Source organism: Prionailurus viverrinus, chromosome X (assembly GCF_022837055.1).
Source record: "Prionailurus viverrinus isolate Anna chromosome X, UM_Priviv_1.0, whole genome shotgun sequence".
Classification (NCBI taxonomy): domain Eukaryota; kingdom Metazoa; phylum Chordata; class Mammalia; order Carnivora; family Felidae; genus Prionailurus; species Prionailurus viverrinus.
This window is the reverse complement of record NC_062579.1, coordinates 52216546-52232227: the sequence shown is the minus strand read 5'-3', so window position 1 is coordinate 52232227 and position 15682 is coordinate 52216546. Positions and strand designations below refer to the sequence as shown.

The following is a 15682-nucleotide window of genomic DNA, read 5'->3' as shown; positions in this document are numbered from 1 at the left end:
AAACCCTATTTGCTCATGGTATGTTATTATAAATGTTGATGAATTTGGTTTCCTAATATTTAGAAATTATTGTTCTGTTATTTTCTTTTTGTGTATATGTGATATCTTGATGAATTTTGGTATTGAGCTCTAGGAATTATAAGGAAGAACATAAACACATAAAATTTAATTCACCTCTCTCAGTCTCTGACAGGCATTTAAAAGAATTAAAACAACCAAAAGCAATGATAGAGAATACCTGAGTAACATTTATAGAAGATTTATTAGAAATATACATTATACCCTGAAAATAGAAAATTAATCTTCTCTTTATGTGCCCTTTGAATATTTACAAAATTGATCACAAGGAAAGCTTGAATAAATTCCAAGACATAGAAGTAAAACAAGTAATTGATGGAATCTAGAAACAAAACCCTTGACCACTTGGGACATTTTAAAACACAAAAACTACAAAATACTTAGAAAATACTGATCATGAAAATACTTTATAACAGAATCTAAAGTACTAAATCAGTTCTCAGAGCAAAATTCATAGCTTCAATGACTTTTATTTAACAAGTATGTCAGAATGCCAACTGTCCACTGAGAAAATAATTTCTTCTTTCTAGGAACATAGCCGGACTATATATATACGTATATATTTATATATCTATATCTGTATCTCTGTCTATCTGTATGTTATTAGAGAATTGAAAATTAAAACAACAATGAAATACTACTACATACCTATTAGAATCACAAAAATCTAAAACACTAACAACACCAAATGCTGACAGGTATGTGGAGCAACAGGAAACTCCTATTCATTGCTAGCAGGAATGGAAAATGGTATAGACACTTGGAAGACAGTTTGGTACTTTCTTACAGAACTAAACATACTCCAGGCACCTGGGTGGTTCAGTCAGTTGAGTGTCCAACTCTTGATTTCAGCTCAAGTCATGATCTCACAGTTCATGGGTTTGAGCTCCACGTCAGGCTCCATGCTGAGTGTGGAGGCTGTTTGGGATTCTCTCTCCCCCTCCCTCTGCCCCTCTCCTGCTTGCCTCCCTCTTTCTCCCAGTAAGTAAGTAAGTAAATAAATAAATAGCATTTAAAGTAAAATAAAAAATTTTTAAAAAGGCAACAGAATTGAGTTTTAGGTTTTGATGCTGTCGTATGTTAGATTAAATGGAATAGCAGATCTTGAGTTCATTTATAATGTTTATTTAAAAAATTTTTTTAATCCTAGTTAATTAACATATACTGCTACACTAGTTTCAGATGTACAATATGGTAATTCAACAGTCCCATACATCACTCTGTGCTCATTAGGACAAGTGCCCTTCGTAATCCCCATCACCTATTTAACCCATCCCCCCCACCACCGTCCCCCCCTCGTAACTATCAGATTGTTCTCTATAATTAAGAGTGTGTTTCTGGCTTTATCTCTTACTTTTTTCCCTTTTCTTGTTTCTTTTGTTTCTTAAGTTCCACATATGAGTGAAATCATATGGTATTTGTTTTTCAATTCTGTTGTATAAAAATCTACAGTATTCAAGCTTAATGATAATCTACTGTCAAGTCTCTGTAACCATGATAAAAAATACAAAAACATAAACTAACAAACTATTATTTAGAAGTTTATAAAAAAGGACAGATTCTTATACAACCAATGCAGATAACTATACTGCCATGAAAAGTAGGGAGACTTTGTAAAAGAAGGAAGGGTAAGATAGGGAAGAGATGAATGAGAACCGTATTATTTTAAAGTATTTTAATTTAATTTACAGATATAGTGTCTACTAAATTGTTTTGAGTTACAAATAATTTACTAAGAAAAGATTTTCTCCTATATTCAGAAAATAGAATATTAAAACAACATCAACAATATTCCAAATACATAACCACAATAAAATTTCCCACGTCAATTTATTCAGTCCTACGTAATTGATGTTCTGCTGGATCTTGGGCCAGCCATCTGCTTTCATAAAACTGTATGCTTTTAAACTAGAACAAAACCTGGAAATCCTCATTAAGTGCACTGGTATGGTCCCAGAGTTGTCTATGCAGTGTCAACTCAGAAACTTGTAACCTCGAGTCTATTCTGACGTGTCGACAGTTTGAAGTACCTGGTATAGTCCTTTCCTGTGAGGCTCTGAGACTATAGTACTTGGTTAAATATACAAACTCTTGCCTGTCACTTATGGTAGAGTTTTCTTCAGGAAAACATCAGAGTAAAACAAAAACTGTTTGTACATTACAGAGATTTAATGTTTGTGGTTAATTTAGTAAAGTAACCAATAATATCAGAATGGAAGGAAAGTAAAATTCTCTGTTGGGGTACAGTACATAACTACATCATGAGAGTTTTTTAAGTTTATTTATTTGTTTTGAGAGAGAGAGAAAGTGGGGGAGAGGCAGAGAGAGATGGAGAGAAACAATCCCAAGCAGGCAGAGCCTGATGCAGGGCTTGAACTCATGAGCCTGAGATCATGACCTGAGCCAAAACCAAGAGTCAAGACATTTAACCAACTGAGCCACCCAGGTGCCTCTGATTTTTTTCTCTGACCCGCTGATTATTTAAGATTATGTTATTTAATTTCCATATATTTGTGAATTTTCCACTTTTCTCTCTGTTACAGATTTCTGTATTCTATTGTGATCAGAGAATATGCTTTGTATGATTTTAGCCTTATTAAATTTATTGAAACTTGTTTTGTAGCCAGATATATGGTCTATACTGGAGAATATTTCATGAGCACTTGAGAAGAATATGTATTGTGATATTGTTAGGTGGAGTATTTTCTATATGCCTATTAGGCCTAATTGGTTTATACTGCTGTTCCCATCCTGTATTTCCTTGTTGATCCTCTATCCTGATATTCTGTCCATTGAAAAAAAACTTATAAGACTTATGATTAGTTTTCTCTTGAGATTTTACTCAAGATAGTAATCTCTAGGAACTGCTCAGAAGGTGTACAATTTCCAAAAATGTTTATGTTAGTAGAGTTTTACTTATAAAACTTTAATATAAGGAAGGCTAAGTATCTTTTCTGATTTTGCAACTCTTACAACTCTTAAGGAATACTAACCCATCAAATGAACCTAATTACTTCTCACATTTCTCTCTTTATGAGGAGAAAGAATGAATTTTTGCATTTTTTCAGGGTTCCTTTTGGAAATCTGAAAGATAGTTTTAGGTTTAAAAGTTATCCTGAAACCTTTATATCTTTTATATCTGGTAAAGTGGCTTTTTGGAAGGCAAAATCAAGAGTTGTTAGAGGGGATTTGGGTACTTGATTAAGATAGGATCATGGATGCCTCAGAAACAACACTTGGTTACCTATCTAAACAAACTGACATCAAAACATTTAACTTATTTATTTTTAATTTTTTTAATGTTTTTTTGAGAGAGACCGCGAGTAGGGGAGGAGCAGAGAGAGAGGAAGACACAGAATCAGAAGCAGGCTCAAGACTCTGAGCTGTCACCACAGACCCCAACATGGGGCCCAAACTCATGAACCATGAGATCTTGACCTGAGTCAGATGCTTAACCAACTAAGCCACCCTGGTGCCCTGACATCAAAACATTTTAAAAAGAAGCATAGGAGATAACACAGTTATAAAGAAATTTAGCTCTTTGATAAATGAGGAAACTTTTGTTCTTTGCCTGCCATTAAATGATCAAGCATAAAGACAACATAAAGATCAGAAAATTATGCAAGTAAAACACAGAATCTGCTATCTAGGCAGATTACATAGAAAATAAAGAATAACCTTTCTTATTATAAATGAAGGCATTAATCAGTGAACTAAAGGAAGCAGGCCCATCAAAATCAATATAATTTTGCTACATTTAAATATGTTACAGAGCTTTATTTCAGACTCAGGTTTAAACCAGTGCAAATAAAATTTACTTTCCAAATCATTCCTTCATTATATGCTCTTTTATATTCTGAAACAAACTGACAATCTATTCTGTGGTCTGCCAGGTCAAAACTATTTTCACAGTACTAAGACATGTAGTTTCCCAGAGTCTATGTGATATGTGATACTGTAATAGAAGGAATACAGAAGCATATATAAGAATCTAGCTATTTCTATTAAGTCAGATTAAGGAGCTTTTCAGAAATTTACAAGTCTTCTCACTGATTTTTTTTTTAACATTTATTTATTTTTGAGACAGAGAGACAGAGCATGAAGCAGGGAGGGTCAGAGAGAGAGGGAGACACAGAACCTGAAACAGGCTCCAGGCTCTGAGCTGTCAGCACAGACCCCGACGCAGGGCTCGAACTCATGGACCGTGAGATCATGACCTGAGCTGAAGTCGGATGCTTAACCGACAGAGCCACCCAGGCGCCCCTCACTGATTTTTGAAATACAATTTTATTTTGAAAATTGACATTAGCATTCAGTGATTTTGTCTCAAATAAGTTCAATCAGTATATGTAAGTTTTCTGTTCTAATTTCTAACATGGAAGTTATTGGTAGATATAATCTACGTATGAAAAATCTCTTTGGAAGCTCCTTATAATTTTTCCAGAGTGCAAAGGGGTCCCGAGAACAGAAGTTTGAGAATTACTGCTTTAGGAATAAACTACATTTTCCTTTAAAAACAAAAACACATATCCATTTGTTAACTATTGCTTATAATATAATGTCAGCCACTTGTTTTAATTGTAACTTTTAACCAAAATAATTTTTATTTCAAAAAGAATATTTAGAGAGGTGCAGTTGAGAACCATCTCTTACCCATAGCAAAGTTCATGAGCACACATAGCATAGCTTTCTGTGGCCACCCCCATCCCTTTTATTTATTTTTTTAAAGGAAAAATGAACACGTTCATTAACATCACTCAGAGATATCAACTCTGCATAAAATAAGAAGTGATAGTATAAAACTTAAATCTGTGCTTTGTAATTAATATTTAAGTATTCGATTTTCTTAAAATTTGTCTTTTTATCCAGTAATTATTTATTAACTCAATAGTAGTCTAACATTTTAAGTTGACTAAATTTCTTGGAAATTATCTTAAATCTAACATACTACACCATATAGATACTGCTGAAATCAAGTTTGTCACAACAGTGATTCCATTTTAGTCAAATACACTTTACATTTTTTATAATCTTAAATGTTATATATGAGAACTGTATAACATTTAATCAGTAAACCTGTATACATTAGGAAAAAACAGACCCGAGTAAAATTAAATATATGCTTGTTTTATACTTTATACAGATAAATCTCAAAAAAGGCCACTCTTTATTTTAAACCAAAATTATTTAACTAAGCTCATTTGCCAAAGATTTACCCTAACCTTAAAATGTTTCTGAGTTGGCAGAATTTTTTTATAAGAATACTTCTGGATTAGCATGTTTAAAGTATTAGAAGTTCAATTTCCTTTTTGTGGGAATTTTAAGAATATTTGTATATAAGTGCTTACTCATGTCTATAAACCAGAACAGAGCTCCTTTAACGTACAAGACTTTATAATATTTTGTGGGGACCAGCCAGACATGAGAAAACATTTCACACTCACATGATGTGAGGTCAAGGCCTTTCTCAATTATTGACACAGAGACACAGACATAGGGAGCTTATGGATTCAGAACTACAACTTCAGTAGCTACAGGTCAACAGTAAACACAGAAACTCACCAGTCCAGATACCATAGTGCTGTTTTCCCTTCCAGAAGACTTGAAATAATTGTATAATTTGAGCTCAAAATGGGCAAAAAGAGCAACAAAAAAGACTAACAAATTAAATTGCCTGTTGTTTCTTACCCAGGGACATAATCCATTGAATCCATTTACAGAAGTCACCAAATGGTCTGACCACATTCCCATTCATTGCTGCTACTGGGGGCGGAGGGAATAGCTTACTGGCTCTATGCAAACCAGAAACAAAATGAAACATAAACTCAATAGGAAAGAAAAAAGTATTCATCAAAGTTTTGTTGGCGCTTGAATTCAACCTGGGAGCCAAGAGAAGATGAGTTTAAGCAGTCCATGAAAATGAACATGTGTTAAAGATTTTATTTAGGTCACTAATTGATGAAGAAGCCTAAAGATTTTAGAACCAATTTCAATTTTAATTTCACTTTGCTTGTTTTTCTCTTGTTTTCTATATTCTTACTGTTAATTCAGCAGTATCTCTTCTCTCTTTTGTTGTTTCAAGTTTACTGTTATTTCTGTGATGGTTTTTTTTTGTCTTCTCATTTCCTTTTATATGTCTGAAATAGCTCATATTTCACTTTCTTTGTCTACAAGCCATTCCTGAGCTCTTGAATCCCTGCTTTATATTCTTATTTTATAGACATGATTACGTAATTAATATTTTGAAATTCAGGCTGACATATTTGGTCACTATTTTATTCTGCTTTATAACAATATTTCTCTGGTGAGAATTTTCTTCCTACCATTTTTCCTTATCTCGTTTTCAAGTAATATCTTCTACTGTTATTTCTTTTATCTTTTTTAAAGTTTTATTTTGTTGTGGTAAGAACACTTAACATGACATCTATCCTCTTAACAGAGTGTGGAATGTACAATATAGTAGTGTTTACTATAGGTGTTGTGTTGTATAGCAGATCTCTAGAATGTAATCATCTTGTTCAAATGTAACTTTATGCCTGTTGACTAGCATTTCTTCGTTTCCCTTGCCCCCAGCTCTTAGCAACTACCATTCCACTCTTTGATTCTATACATTTGACTCTTTTAGTTATCACATATAAGTGGAATCATGTAGCATTTGTCCTTTACTGACTGGCTTATTTTACTTAGTGTAATGTCCTCAAGGTTAATCCATGTTGTCACATATTGAATAATTTTCTTCCTTTTTAAGGCTGAATGGTATTCTGTTACATGTAAATAACACATTTTCTTTATCCATTCTTCCTTCAATGGATATTTACATTGTTTTCACATCTCGGCTATTATGAATAATACTGCAGTGAACCTTGCAGTGCTAATATCTCTTCAAGATCCTGATTTCAGTTATTTTGGATAAATACTAGAAATAGGATTGCTGGATTACAAAGTGGCTCTATTTTTAATTTTTTGAGGAACCTCTCTACTGTTTCCTATAGTGGCTGTACCATTGTGCATTCCAACCAACAATGTATAAGAGTTCCAATTTCTCCACATCCTTACCAAAACTTGTTATCTTTATATATATATGTATGTCTTCATATATATAGTAGCCATTCTGAAAGGGCGAGTGATATCTCATTGTGGTTTTTCTTTATAGATTTTATTTATAAGTAATCTCTACACCCAATGTTGGGCTTGAACTCACAACTCTGAAATCAAAAGTCACATGCTCTACTGACTGAGCTAGCCAGGTGCCCCTCGTTGTGGTTTTGATTTGCATTTATGTGATGGTTAGTGACGTTGAATATCTTTTCATATACCTGTTGGCCATTAGTATGTCTTCATTGGAGAAATATCTATTCATGTCTTTACCTCATTTTTGAATTGGGTTATTTTTGCTATTGAGTTGTGATAAGTTATCTTTAATTGAGTTACTTTTGTTTTTTATTTTTTTTTTACAACTAGTGTATTTGCAGAAGATTCATGTGGAAAGGAGGCCAGGGCCATGATTCAGTCTTGTAGAAATTAATGGTTATGACATACGGTTGTTGTTGTATAAGTGATTTCTTGTAGTCTCTACATTTGATAGAGGTGGCTATAGGGCTTCTCATAACAGAGATTCTTCTCTACTGCCTCACTAACTAGCTACATACTCTTCAGCGCTTTATCTTCTGTCTTCCAGATATGTTCCTTACACCAGCCTAAAAACTCTGTTTTCGTTATTATAGATAAGGGAAGTGCACCTTGGGGTGTGCCCTTCACTTTGGAATGTTATACTTTTCCTGGCCTTTTCTGATATTCAGTTTTTATCTTTAAAACATATATGGTTGTGCATATTTATGTGCATATATGCTAGACTATAGGCCCCATGAGGAAATATACTGTGTCTGCTTTTGCTTATCTTTATATATGCAATACCTGGCGCATCCATGATATTTGGTTCATGCATGAATGAACAGAAGAATATGTATATATTATACACAGGTACATATGAATGCATATATCATATATAAAGTCTTGGAAGAATACACACGAAACTCAACATTTGATACTGCTATCTCTTAGCATAGGCTTTAGTGAGATTGGGAGATTTAATTTTATTTTTTATTTTATTTTTGTATCATTTGAATTTTTCAGTGAATATGTAGTACCTTAATAAATAAAACAAAAATACAGATGACAAGATGCTCTTTATAGAAAGCCCAAAAGCCACCAAAAAACTGCTAGAATGAATACACAAATTCAGGAAAGTCAGGACACAAAATGAACATAGAGAAATCTGTTGCATTTCTATACATCAATAATGAAGCAGCAGAAAGAGTAATCATAAAATCAATCCTGTTTACAATCTGAAAATTATAAAACACTGATGGAGGAAATTGAAGATGACACAAAGAAATGGAAAGACATTTCATGCTTATGGATTGAAAGAACTAATATTGTTAAAATGTTTATATTACCCAGAACAATCTATACATTTAATGTAATCCCTATCAAAATAGCACCAGCATTTTTCACAGAGCCAGAACAAACAATCCTAAAATTTGTATGGAACCACAAGAGATCCTGAATAGCCAAAGCAACCTTGAAAAGCAAAGCAAAGCTGGAGGTCTCATAATTCTGAATTTTAAGTTATATTACAAAGCTATAGTGGTCAAGACAGTATGGTACTGGCACAAAAACAGGCACATAGATTAATAGAACAGAATAGAAAACCAAGAAATGAACCCACAACTATATGGTCAGTTAATATTCAACAAAGCAGGAAAGACTATCCAATGGGAAAAAGACTGTCTCTTTAACAAATGATGTTGGGAAAACTGGACCGCAACATGCTAAAGAGTGAAACTGGACCAGTTTCTTACACCAAACACAAAAATAAATTCAAAATGGATTAAAAGCCTAAATGTGAGACCTGAAACCATAAAAATTCTAGAGGAGAACATAGGCAGTAACGTCTTTGACATGGACCATAACAACTTCTTTCTAGATATGTCTCCTGAAGCAAGGGAAACAAAAGCAAATATAAACTGTGGGACTTCATCAAAATAAAAAGGTTCTGTACAATGAAGGAAACAACCAACAAAACTAAAAGGCAACCTATGGAATGGGGGAAGATATTTGCAAGTGACATATCTGATAAAGGGTTAGTATCCAAAATATATAAAGAACTTATAAAACTCAAAACCCAAAAAACAAGTAATCCAGTTAAAAAATGGGCAGAAGGGGCACTTGGGCAGCTCAGTCAGTTAAGCATCCATCTCCTGACTTCAGCTCAGGTCATAATCTCATGGTCATTTCATTGAGCCCCATGTCACGCTCTGCACTGGGCATGGAGCCTGCTTGGGATTCTCTCTCTCTCACCCCCTCTCCCCACCCCCCTCAGAAAAGAAGATTCTTTCTCTCCTTCTGCCCCTCTCCCCCACTTGTATGCACTTTCTTTCCAAAAAAATTGGGCAGAAGACATGAAGAGACATTTTTCCAAAGAAGACATACAGATGGCCAACAGACACATAAAAAGATATTCAGTATCACTCATCATCAGGGAAATGCAAATCAAAACTGCATTGAGATATCACCTCCCACCTGTCAGAATGGCTAAAATCAACAACACAGGAAACAACATGTGTTGGCAAGGATGTGGAGAAAGGGGAACCCTCCTGCACTGTTGGTAGGAATGCAAACTGGTGCAGCCTAAGTGTCCATCAACTAGTGAATGGACAAAGAAGATGTGGGGTGTGTGTGTGAGTGTGTTTGTGTGTGTATGTATATATACATACATATGTCAGAGAATGACAAATACCATATGATTTCGCTCATATGTGGAATTTAGGAAAAAGACAAATGAACAAAGGTAAATAGAGATGCAAACTAAGAAACAGACTCTTAACTATTGAGAACAAACTGATGGTTACCAGAGGGGAAGTGGGTGGGGGGGACAGGTTAAATAGGTGATGGGGATTAAAGAGTGCACTTGTTATGAGCACTGGCTATTGTATTGAAGTGTTGAATCTCTATATCGTACACCTGGAACTAAAATTACACAGTGTGTTAACTAACTGGAATTTAAATTAAAACTTTAAGAAAATGGTATAGGATCCCCCTTTATAAAAAAATATATCTTGTTACCTTTGAGACTTACATGTGTGGTATTGGTATTTATGCTCAACCTGTTGATTAGATACTTTAAGATTAAGCTGGAGAGTAGGGGCAGAAATTATCAGCAAGTTCTTTTAGATAATTCTGTTGATTCATGTAATTTTCAAATTTAAACATAAGGCATTTATTTAAAAAAGAATGAGATGGGAAAAATACATTTAGAAAAAATGAATCTGACTTGTTAAAAGTTTTTATTTCTTAAGACTGATTAAGACTGGTAATTTCTAATGAAATAATGCCTAAAAGTATGAATCCAGCTTGTGAGTAATGTAAATAAATCATTAAGCTACCAACTGTAAATAGACAAATTACGTGAAAGTGTAAAGCTGATGAATCATAAGCTTCTGGGGCAAAATTGGAAAACACTAACCTTCTAAAAATCTATTCCAAATCAAAGTTAATTAAGAACTATATAAACAGTGATTGAAATCTAGTACTATGTGAATTAGCTTTTACAAAAGGATTAATCCTGACATGTCATTATATTAGTAACCTAAGGAAAGCTGCTTATCACATTTATTTAAAAAGTCCTTATTAAATTCAAAATGCTACTAAGTATTGTGGAAACATAAGGAAATGTTTTATTGTCTCTGTCTTTAAGAAATTTACAGTGAAGGGAAGGAGGTAAGAAACCTAATTCATTGCACATATACAAAGCAAAATGAAGTAACTTCACTAATAGAAATATAAAGTGTGTGGGACCACAGAGCAAGAAATGGTCCATTCCAAAAGGTAGTATTTGAATTTATTCTTGAAGAATGATTAAGATTTAATGGTTATAAAAAGAAGTAGAAGGTGTTAAAAGCTGTGGGAACTGAATAAACAAAAGCCAAATATGTAAGAGAGCATTGTTAGTTTTGGAGCTCTTGTTCAGGATTTATATAGTGGGAGGTGAAGCTGAAAGTAGTGTGATTTATGATGTGTCCTTTCCAAACAATAAATCAGGCCAGCAATATTTCCTTAGTCCAAGCTACCTTGTCTCTCATCTGGATCACTGTAATAGCTTCCCAACTATCCCCTCTGCTCCCACTTTTGCCCCTTTGTAAATCCAGTAGCCACACAGCAGTCAGAGTATTATAAGTCAGATCATGTCAGTCCTCTTGTACTTCCCATTTGCTTGGACTTAAAATTCAGTCATTGCCATGATCTACAAGGCCATGGATTATCTGGCCCTTGGTTACCTCTCTGACCTCATCTCCCATCACTCTGCCTCTCAGCTCACTGTACTCTAGTCCTACTATATCAATAATACATAGTACCTCCTGTCTCTGAGCCTTTGTGTTTGCCATTCCTTTTTCCTAGAATACTCTTTTCCTGGATATTCATATGGCTTGCTCCCCCACACCCTCTGCTCAAATGTCATTCCCCCACCTCAGAGAGATCTTTCCTGGCCACACTTTTTCTAAAGTAGCAACTTTAATCACTATTTCCATAGCCTATATATTTTTTACAACACACATCACATCGCTACTTGATATATTATATATTATTTCTCTCCCCAACTAGAATTTAAGTTCCATACAAGTTGAAAAGTTGTCTGTCATGTTCATTCTTTATCTCTACCTTCTAAAACTATCTGGCACATACTAGGGATTAATAAATATTTACTAAATAAAATGTTGCTATAGCACCAGAAATTCTATCATTAGGGATGCCTGGGTAGCTCAGTTGGTTAAGCATCTGACTTCAGCTCAGGTCATGATCTCACAGTTCGTGGGCTCTGTGCTGACAGCTTGCAGCTCAGAGCCTGGAGCTTGCTTCAGATTCTGTTTCTGTCTCTCTGCTCCTCCTCCACTCAAGTGAGCTCGCTCTCTCGCTCACTCTCTTTCTGTCTCTCAAATATAAATAAACTTAAAAAAATAAATTCTATCATTAAAGAGTCACTCATTTGAGTATTAGAGTATTTTGGTCTTTGAGAGCCCTCTATGCAAAAATCACTGAGAAAGCTCACAATTTAAGTCATTATCAGCTTGTACTTTGGGAGAGGAACATTTAGAAACAATACCTCAATAAAGATTCAACTTGGGATATAGGTATAGGGCAGAGAAAGGCACATCAGGTGTCCAGGAAAAGAAAGGAAATTTAAGGGGAAGTAGGAATTATGCCAAAGATGACTGCTTATGATTATAAGATACTCCAAACCTTTCTAACATAAGGGAGCTCACTGCTGCTTAATAGGTCTTTCTGGTTCCTTTTCAGAGTCTCCATTGAAGAACATAACTTTTAGATGTTGCTAGGAATATCCTTGGAATCATACTGTACATAAAGTGTCATCCAGTGTTAAGTCTAGAAGTAATCTTAGTGATTAGAATTCTTTAAGCTATTTTGTACCATGAGTAATTTTTTATCTCAAAATAATGAAGATAGAGAAAAGCCTTTAGTTGTTTTTTGGGTCCTTGCAAGGAAGAATTTAACTTATCTCCAGTGCTATAATTTTGACCTTAGTATAAAGTATTCATCTAAAATGTCATCATTCAAAATCTTAGTGGTTATAGTAAACAGAATAAAACCCAGCATGAATCCTCTACCAGCAGAAAGGCAGTTCAGCTGACAGAATTATCTATGTATCTATTTATTTATATTTTCATACATTTATATTTATATATTATAGTCTCCTCAGCCCAGAACTTGAAGGGTCATTCTAATTTATCCAAATGCAATAGATAGAAGCTATCATTTATCAAGGCCCATGTTGGAATTACCTGTTTCACTTGCACACACCAAAACTAGGATTAAATGCTTATTCCTTCATCAGGCATTCTTTGCTTGGTTCCTCCATTGGCTTAATAACTATCAGTTTGTCATGAGTTGCTTTTGGCTCAGAGATTAGTTCTCATTGGATAAGAAATTCTCAGAGATGATAGTTTTGAGATTAGCCAAGAGGAAAAGCAATTGGAGCTGATCCTCAGGCACATTAAACAAAATGAAAACACTTGAATGGATTTTCTAGTGTACATTTTGGGTCAGGTCTTAGGCCCAGAAATAGAAGAACCTGAACTTAAGATTTTCTCTACAAAGGAAATTAAACAATTATCTGGAGATACCCAAGTAACTCTGATAGAAGTTGCTCCTGAAAATCTTCAATTTTGGCAGCATTCCATTTGAATCATGCCTCACAGGCAGCATAAACTTACCCTAATAATACAAAGCAAAGCCCTATGGCAGTGAGTAGGGATTTTGATTACATTACAGGGCTATGGAGTTACTAAAGAAATGTAGCAAGGGTCACAGTTCAGGAGACAGATTTTTTTGTGGTTCTCAGATATTTATCATGATTTTTACTATTCCTTCCCCCAAATGCCTGACCTAATTAGGAATGTCATTCAAGTATCCTTGTACCTGACATATTTCTTTGTGTACGTTGTGGTTTTCTTTTATAAAAATACAGATGTGAATCTGGAAATTTTTCCATACAATTATCATGGCACGATGACTCCTGGTCAGAGTAAAGTGTATGTAATAGCTCACCCATAAACCTTCATTATTGATTTCTAGGTTTCCCAAACATTAAACTTCACTTCAGTCCTGATATGTATATAGAACATTATACTTATTAATTATAGAATACACATTCTTTTCAGGTGCACTTGTAACATTTACCAAAATAGATCATATGCTGAGTCAAAAGGCAAGTCTCAACAAATATCTAAGGATTGAAATCATACAAAGTATGTTCTCTGAACCAAGTAAACTAGAAATCAACAATAGAAAGATGATTAGAGAACCCCCACTGTTGGAAATCTAAAAGAAACACTTCTACATAACTCATCAAAGAAGAAATCAAAATGAAAATTATGGAATGTATTAAACTTTCAAAAATGAAAAAATATGACATGAAACCTTGTGAGATATAACTAAAATAAGGGAACATCAATAGCTTTAAATGCATATATTAGAAAAGATGAAGAGTTGAAAATCAATAATCTTAGCCTCCCACTTGAATCTAGGGAAATAAGAACAAATTAAACCCAAGGAAAATATAAAGAAGAACATAACAAAAAAAAAAGAGAAGAAAACAATGAAATAGAAAGCAGATATACAAAAGAAAATCAACAAAACCAAAAGTCGATTTTTTGGAAACATTACTACAAATTGAATCCAAGCTAGATGGAGCAATAAATAGAAAGAAAGGGCACAAATTACTAATATCAATAATTCAAATGTAGACATCACTACAAATCTTTCTAAAGATCTAAATCTAATCTAAAAAGGCAATAACAGACACTGTGAATAACTTTATGCCAATAAATTTGATAATCTTGACAAAATTAAATTATTTGAAAAGTATACCTATGACAATTGGCGCAAAGAGAATCTGAATAGTCCTATTTAGAATATTTCAATAGTGCTATGCCTGTAAAGAAATTTAATCTTAAATACCTTCCCACAAGGAAAATGGCTTCAATGATATAAATTCTTCTAAATATATAAGGAAGAAATAATATCAACCCTGTAAAAGTATCTCATATAGGAAATAGAGAAAGAGGGTAACACAATGATTTTATGAGGCCAGCATGATTCTGATGACAAAATCTGACAAATTTCAAGCCAAAAAAAGGTATAGGTCAAAATATTCAATAATAGATGGAAAAATCCTAAAAATCCGGGAAACTGATTCCAGAAATATATAAAAAGGATAACATAAACAAGTAGGGTTTGTTCCAATAATTCAGCCTTTAAAAAAAATACACAAAATGGTTTTCTATCCCTCTGTTTTATTTTAAGTGGTAGTTTTTTTAATGTTTATTTATTTTGAGAGAGAGTGAGGGAGCACAAGCTGGGGAGGGTTGAAGGGGGGCAGAGGACCTGAAGCAGGCTCTGCGCTGACAGCCGACAGCCTGATGTGGGGCTCGGACTCACGAACCATGAAATCATGACCTGAGCTGAAGTCAGACATCCAAGTGGCCTTCTGTTTTATTTTAAATAAAAACTTAAAAATAAATGAATTTGGTGTGGTTGCTGGGTACAGGTCAATACACAAAAATTAATTGTATTTTTGTGTACTAGCAAGAAATAAGTGGAAAATTAGCTTTTAAAATACCATTTTTAGGGACTCGATTTTGGCTCTGGCATGATCTCATGGGTCATGAGATTGAGCCCCACATTGAGCTCCATGCTGACAGCTCAGAGCCTGCTTGGGATCCTCTCTCTTCCCCTCCCCCTCTCATTTTCCCTCTCTCTCTCTCTCTCTCTCTCAATCTCTCTCAAAATAAATAAACTTAAAATAAAGTATCCCATTTTTAATAGCATGAATACCCATCAAATGTTTAGTAATCAATATAGTGAATGTATCGAATCAATATAGTGTAATCAATACACTGAAAACTAAAAAAACACTGAAACATTGCTGAGGGAAAACTTTAAAGGCCTAAATGAATGAAAATACATACCATGTTCATGGACTGGAAAACTCAAATTTGTTAAAATGTCAATTTTCCCAGTTTGATCC

The 15682-nt window shown here is 34.0% G+C and overlaps 1 protein-coding gene across 1 annotated transcript in view; it reads left to right on the top strand.

Annotated features, from left to right (window-relative positions):
• The window catches only part of TEX11 (testis expressed 11), a 250439-nt gene that overhangs the window by 202141 nt on the left and 32616 nt on the right, over positions 1–15682 (top strand). The gene's annotated exons all lie outside the window — the stretch shown is intronic.